This window comes from Sinocyclocheilus grahami, unplaced genomic scaffold, assembly GCF_001515645.1.
Source record: "Sinocyclocheilus grahami isolate Dianchi unplaced genomic scaffold, SAMN03320097.WGS_v1.1 scaffold31.1, whole genome shotgun sequence".
Taxonomy (NCBI): Eukaryota; Metazoa; Chordata; class Actinopteri; order Cypriniformes; family Cyprinidae; genus Sinocyclocheilus; species Sinocyclocheilus grahami.
In genome coordinates, this window is record NW_015505210.1 from 2,013,889 (window position 1) to 2,021,870 (window position 7,982).

Consider the following 7,982-nt stretch of genomic DNA (forward strand, 5'->3'; position numbering starts at 1 on the left):
TTCTTTATAACAACTGTATTCAGCAAGTGCACAGTTATTAAATTTACAAATGTTTCCAAGATCATGCAGAAAAGGTGTTACAATTCAGCAGGGAGCAAAATATGCAAATCTAGTAGAGTTGTAGTAATTTATTCATGGTAAATTGTAAGTAATTAAATTATGATCCTCCTTTTTAACTGAAATTGAAATTTCCTCTTAGAATGAGTCGTCTGGATAAAGGATGTTTTTGGGGTGTACATACATACATACAATGTTTGAAAATGACACTTAGTGTTCATTAAAATTCAAAATTCCTACAGTGTACAATGAAAATGACAGATGCTTTTACTCAGCTGGTAAAATCCAGCTATTTGTATTGAAAAAAAATAGACAGCTGACAAGAAATTCTGTAAATATCCATGTAAACGTATTCATGGGATTGGCCCAGACTTGCAAACATTTTAGTGTTTGTAAGTTAAAAAAAATACAATATACAAGATAATTGCTGAATCTGTAGGCTAAATAGCATGGTTTCATATGTCTTATGCAATACAGGATTTTCAAAGCAACACAAGAGGGCTCAGTTGTGTATTCTATGTATTCTATTAATGCATATGTGTACAGCTCAAAAAACAACAACATAGATACAGAAACATTTGTCAATGTTTATTCAAGTTCTGACACCACACTTATATTTTCTATTAATAAAGCAGTAAACACGAGAGTAGCAATATACTTAAGGCACTTGCCTTTTTTCTACTATTTAACTTCAAAAGAGAGCTACATTTTGGTTGGTAAGTATTAGATAGCATAGTTCTTAGGTCTAATCATCATTTTAACAGTCTTAAAAGATTGTCTGTCATTGGTTGGGTAATATTCCATTGTAATGTTGTGCCACGTACCCCAAAATATCCCATTACGTACCCCTTTGTACTTTGATTGATAATATCTCCCATTTAGGTTTGCAGACATGCATGCATCAAACCACCAGCCTGAGCTGTAATAGGCCCCGCAGTTTCCAGAGGGATACTGGTCATTGTCTCTGTCTGGAGTGGTAAAGAGCTTCTGGTCGTGATTGTACTTCTTACTAAACTGCATGGCATTACCAGCTGTACCAGAGTAACCACTAATGGACAGGCAGTATTGTTGGCTTTCATTGGCCACATAGAAGTGGTCATAATGGGCGTATTCTCTGATACCCTCAAAGTCTTCGATTTCTATTCGCAATGACATGTTCTTTGCCTTTGTCAACAAGTGAATCTTGTCATTGCCGAGCCAAAACTCCCCTATTAGTTTACCAAATCCATTCTTGTACTCGTCCCAGGTGCGATTGAAACTTGTGCTGCCATCAAAGCGATGCTGTATCAAAGTCCAGCCCCCACCAGAAGACTCCATGTCACAGAAAACAGGAAGCATGCTGCTCTTTGGCTGCGGCATTACTCTATATACACCATTCCTTCGGGATTTCGTAATGTAATCCGCGCAGTCTTGTGCAGGTCCTTTTTCTGTGGTCAATAAAAATGGGTTTAGGTTACCTCATTCTCTGTTGACGAAAAATGCTTTTACAATGTGTTAACAACCTAAATCTGCATGCTTATATTTACTTAAACATCTTAAGGAGCATTTCTTTGCCATTGTCATCTTTCAGCTAGAGAAGCTTTAAGGCACTTTTATTTGCAAAGCTGCGTTGAAACCATATTTATTGTGGAAAGCACAATACAACTACATTCAATTGGGTTGAAATTAAAAAAAATAAACATTCATATGAAAATCGGGATCATATGCATTTGTAAACGAATGCAGAGCAAGATGATGCGCTGAAATTGTTTTCTATCCATCTTTGTTGTTAGACCCAAACAACAAAGCTATACGCGACAGACTACACTTAAGGTTTCATTTAAAAGATATGCCAAGGCTATTTTATACATATAAATTTTGACCACCTGGATTTATTTATCTGTGGTTTCAAGAGTTTACACTGGGCCACATTTCAGACTCCAATCACTGGACAAGTAAATTTAGCTCTTGGCATGGAATGGTACTGAACTTCTGCATGCATTAATTATGCATTGCAAAAAAGTCTTTGCCTTTGCCTTTCCTCAAGCTCAACAAAGACACCACATCCTGATACATCAGACAAAAGAAGATGCCTACAGCTGGTATGCCTACAAAAACCATAACATCTGCTATTCAGATGTGGATCCATATCCACTTATCCCTGTTATGGAATCCTATCACACTATCAAGATAAAGTGCGGGGTCACAGAACATGTGTTAAAGAATACATTCATACTATATTATTTCCTGGAAATTATTATCTGAATAGATTGTACCTGCAGTAATTTTTGGACATCTTGGGTATAATCTATACAAACAGTGAAACGGACTTATCCCACAATATTGTAAGCTTTGTGTCAAATAAACATGCACTGCTGCCATACTTTTTAAGGTGTATATTAAGAGTAAATACTCCTTTAACTTTTCTTAAAAGTAAACATTAACATGGGTTGTGTAAGAAAATTTCTCACCTCTTCCAGAGTCCACTGGGCCCCTGGTCAGGGTTGTAGCTTGAAGCCTCTGGTTCTGTTTGGCTGACTTTGAAAGTTTGGCTTCCTTATATAGCTTGGTCTTATTATTCCATAGCCATTTTTCCTGGCAGTATTGCTGTTTCTGACTGGGATGGACAGCTTAGAATGTACCCCAACACTTCTGTTTGCTGACATGTTGCCCATCACATTAGATTGTCTTAAGTTGTTGACTTTAGATGAAATCACAGTTGTTGGATGTCTAATGGGGTGTCTATCGGGGTTTGGCATCACATACCTTTTGTTGTCTTGACTTACTTCACGTATCTTGCTGATGTTTTTCTTGCTGTTCTGAGATGGTCCCTCTACAGCTGCAGCTTTGAGTGGAGTTATTGAAATTCTCCTTGTCCCCTGGCCTACTACAAGTGATTGAACCCTACTGGTTGTACTCGCTGTACTCTCAGTCGATTTGCTCTTTACAGTTGGGACAAGGGTGGGCTTTACCAGATCTTTTTCTGGAAGGATGGCTTTACTGTGGATTGGTATGTCCTTCTTCATAGTCCCTGCACTCAGTGAGTTAAACCCGATATGCTCATTTGCCCCTTCACTGAACATCCCTGGCTGCATCTGATCTTTAAGATCTGGAGGCAGTGTCCTTTCATTAAAAGTGCTGTCAGCCTTGTCCAAAATTGTGGAATAAATTTTTCTGTTATTAGTTTTCGTGATTGGATTTAGATATTTTTCATTTTCCACCTGTCTTCCTAGGAAAGTCAAGTCTTCTATATCCACATTGGAGCTAATCTCTGCCTCGCTACTAATAACTACCAGACTTTCACTCAGTCCCACATACTGCTTTTCCTCTTTAAACATGTTTGGCACTATGCCTTGCTTCATAACACTAGAGATTGACTTATTTGTGGCTGTGTGACTCACATCACCTTGGTTTTCTTTCCTCAGATTTGTTGGAAGTCTTGTAATCCCAGTCTTGTTTACTTTTCTCAAATTGTCCTCCCTAACATTAGTTGCTTGGCTTGCATATTTCAAGCCATGTCCATCATCTGTTCTGGGACCAGAATCCCTACTGATGTCTTGTTTGTTTTGGTCATCTGTTGACAGGGTCGGTCCACTGATGGGCCCAGGTTTTTTGTTTGCTATATGAGGACTTGTTTCCTTGACCAGCATAATGCCACTCCTTGCTGGGGAAAATCCAGCCTCTTCTGGCCCAGTCTTGACCATCATGTCCCTGGCTTGTGGATTGGTCTTTCCCACCAAAACTCTCCTTTCATTGAAAGTGCTGTCAGCCTTATCCAACATTTTCAAATCAGTTTGTCTGTTATTAGTTTCTGTAATTGGATTTAGATATTTTTCATTTTCCACCTGTCTTCCTGGGAAAGTCAAGTCCTCTATATTCAAATTGGACCTAGTCTCTTCCTCACTACTACTAACAACTAGACTTTCACTCTGTCCCACATACTGCTTTTCCTCTTTAACCATGTTTGGCTGTTCAGCTTGGTTCATAACACTAGAGATTGACTTATTTGTGGTTATGTGACTCACATCACCTTGGTTTTCTTTCCTCAGATTTGTTGGGAGTCTTGTAATCCCAGTTTTGTTTACTTTTCTTAAATTGTCATTGGTCATTTTAGTTACTTGACTTGCATCTTTTAGGCCATCTGTTCTGGGACCAGAAACCCTACTGATGTCTTGATTGTTTTGGTCATCTGTTGATAGGTTCGGTCCAGTAATTACCCCAGTTTTTGTGTTTGCTATAAGAGGACTTGTTTCCTTGACCCGCATAATGCCACTCCTTGCTGGAGAAAATCCAGCCTCTTCTGGCTCAATCTTGAACATCATGTCCTTAGCTTGTGGATTGTGGATCCTCACCAAAGCAGGGTTCTTCAGTCTGTCTTCATTGTTAACCTGGACAACTCTACTGTTTATGTAGGATCCCTTTGGCCTCATTGGTCCACCTTCTCTAGGAAACTTTACAGCCCTTCTGTTCCCAGCTGATGTGCTTAAATCCATTATCCTAGTGTTAGCATCCCTTGAAATGCTGCTTAATCCATTCGCATCAGGCACATTCTGCACTCTTCTTCTTGCTGCCAGGAAGCCACTGATGTTCTTTACATGTCCATCTCTGAGAATATTTAGCTGCTGTTTCCCATGGGTTGAGGATTGTATGGTGTCCTTTTTTCTAGGGAGAGATGGTTCTATTAATTCACTTTGCTTAGACTTCATTTCCTTCTGTCTCCTCAGGTGTAGGTGAGAGCACAAGTTTGACCTTAGATATGTCCTCGGGTCTCTCGTCAAGTGAGGGGTTAAATATTTTTACTTCTCTGCTCATCTCGGAGCTCTGATCTGTGGTGCCTTCATTTAGAACGATCCTCGGGTCAGTGTTCCATTCTTGACTTTCCAAAACGGAATGATTGAGCCTCTTCACACCATCCTTGACAGTTCCCTCACTTTCTGATGTGTCTCCTTGCGGTAAGGTTGAAGTTAAGAGCCGGAATACTTGTTCTCCACTATGACTCTGTGTCTCCTTGATGCTGATGCTGATGTTATGCCTTGGACTTTGATGTCTCCTTTCCTTTTCCTCACTGTGTTCTTTCTGTCCACCACTCTCGATACTATGTCTGTCCTTACGTTCTTGGCAGTCCCTCCTTAGCTGGTTCACCATGTCCTTTAGGTTCTGCAGCTCCTTGGCCATTTTCTCCAGCTCCCTAAAAGGCCTGGGAAGCTGGATGGAGAGAGGAGGGAGGGTGAGTTGATAAGGGCACAAATTCTCCTCGTCCCCGCAGTGCCCCAGGGGCTTCAGCGTTACCCATGAAGCAGCGTCCTCAGAGGTCTCTGAGCAAATGTGACACACAGAAAATGCTAACAGGCTTCCCCATATGTAAAACACAGCAAGCCACATCGTGTCCTGTATGGGGAGCAGGTCTGTTCAATGTGTCGAAGAGTGTGTGAGAGAGAAGGATCAGGAGAGACTGGAGGACCACCTCCCTTTATAGAAGAATGAGAGCTCAGAGAGAGGCGATACTCTGTGTGACTCTCAACAGAGAAGTGTAACAGCTTTCTAGCAGAACAGTCAGCACAGAATATACTCAACATATCAATAATATTTATCTCATTACTGTGTGTTCTTTGCTCATTAGTAATTTAATGATTATTGACGACAATTTGTATATACACTTTTGCAATTTTTGAGGGTTTTTTTGTAGCTTAATTATCATGATACCATAATTGGTGATAAGAAGCAAAGTGAGCTTGTTAGTACTGTGTTATAATGTCTATGAAGAAATTAATTTTACTGCAAAATAGTTTTTAATTATTCTTTTGTTGTTGTTGTTTTCCTAGTTACAATATCTAAAAATTATTAAAGCAGGATAGCATTTAACACTGCATAATACTTGCTTACAGAGAATATATATCATCATTTTGTCTTACTGTACTGGCAGTGTAAGTATAAGCAAGCTTAAAAACAAGGAATAAAACCTGCTAGTGCCATAAGACATGCACTTGAATTAAAGATACAGCATTACTATCTTATGCAATGTTGCTTTTAAATTCTTAATTACAAAAATACTTAATTACTTTTTTTGCAGTGTTGTAATTGCCAGGATTGTATCAAAACAGCCAACAATGTATTTGTTTAAAACATTTTGTTTTCCAGTGGTGTCTAATTACGATTACCCTTGGTTTTATTTACTGTTTAAAACATTTGATTGCATATTTTCCAATACTCTCATGACAATTGTTATGCAATGTCAAAGTTATACAATGTAGATCATGCCAATTTAGTTTTATAGGTTGTTTTGTTACTACAGTTAATGTTGGATTAGGGGTTTAGGTTTGGGTTGTACATGGGTTGTACATTGGGTTGTGTGGGTTATGTTTTCAGGCTTTTATTCTTTTTCTTTTGCAGTCTCATAAAATTATTATGACTTTTCCACAAGGCCAAGTTGCAATACCTGCTATGCTTTTATGTATGTACTGTAAAACCGCACACACATCTCTTTTTTTTTTTTAAGTATCTTAACCTTTTTTTAAGGGCATCAGAACTGAGAAGCACAGTGTGATTTGTCAAAGTAATTTGTGTTGGCTGACCCTGATGTTTAATCAAAACCATCACACTTACGATCAGCTTTTAATCTACAACACAATGCATTCCCTACATATGTCATTTCCTCTCTCACATGTACAGATATGCAAATGTGCGAGAATCATGATGGCAGCTGCTTCCCAATATCCTGCCAATAAAGCAGCATGCCCCACACACATAGACATGCACACAAGCCACAGAAGATTCAGAGACTTTTCCACAAGGCCAAGTTGCAATACCTGCTATGCTTTTATGTATGTACTGTAAAACCGCACACACGTCTCTTTTTTTTTTTTTTAAGTATCTTAACCTTTTTTTAAGGGCATCAGAACTGAGAAGCACAGTGTGATTTGTCAAAGTAATTTGTGTTGGCTGACCCTGATGTTTAATCAAAACCATCACACTTACGATCAGCTTTTAATCTACAACACAATGCATTCCCTACATATGTCATTTCCTCTCTCACATGTACAGATATGCAAATGTGCGAGAATCATGATGGCAGCTGCTTCCCAATATCCTGCCAATAAAGCAGCATGCCCCACACACATAGACATGCACACAAGCCACAGAAGATTCAGAGATGTATTATAAAGCTAAAAGGCGACTAAAGGCCTATTCAGATGGGGCTATTTTTTCCAAGGTATGTTTTTGTTTCTGCAACATACATGGAACAAAACAAGCCTGCATTTTTCTTAAACATTTTTTTTTTTTTTTTACAAATTACTGTTTTTCAGCTAACACAGACATCCTCTGAAATGTCTAATCCTGCCTGCACAGGAGTGCCTGTGATTGCGGTATTTATATAGTGATGTATGATACTTGTTGTCAGACATAGTTCCTTATATACATTTGTTATTTCAATTTAATTGTGACACATATTCTAAGATATTGCTCCTTCCTCATTCAAGAAGATGACTGCTGTACAAATAGCTGCCCGGAAGCATTACCAAGCTGGCCAAGTTAGCTGACTACCTTGAGGATTTGGGTAATGGACAATGGACATTATCCACTTTGGTAATAACTCCCATCCAGATGAGTACATGTAATGACAGACATCCTTTGTTAACAATTGCAACTCAAAATGTTGATGTTAAAAAGATCTGGCGACCCCACATCAAACTGAAAATGTCATTACGAGAAATGTTATAACAACCATATAAACAATGGAGCCATAGTAGTCCAAAAGTTAAGCAAGAGTGGAAAACGTTATGTCCAAGTTAAATTAAACAAAATAAAAATGTCAACCCATGTTCAAACAGAATTGAATGTCTTTAAAGTACTTTACAATTTTTTATAGCGCTCAACAATGGATATATTACTAGTCAACTCCCAGTTTTATTACCACTAATCAGAAAAGCTTTACCATTTATGGACAG

General features: G+C 38.5%; 1 pseudogene; it reads right to left on the reverse strand.

Moving 5' to 3' along the window:
* Positions 1–13: 13 nt before the first annotated feature.
* Positions 14–5,567, reverse strand: LOC107574119 (uncharacterized; annotated as a pseudogene).
* Positions 5,568–7,982: the final 2,415 nt, after the last annotated feature.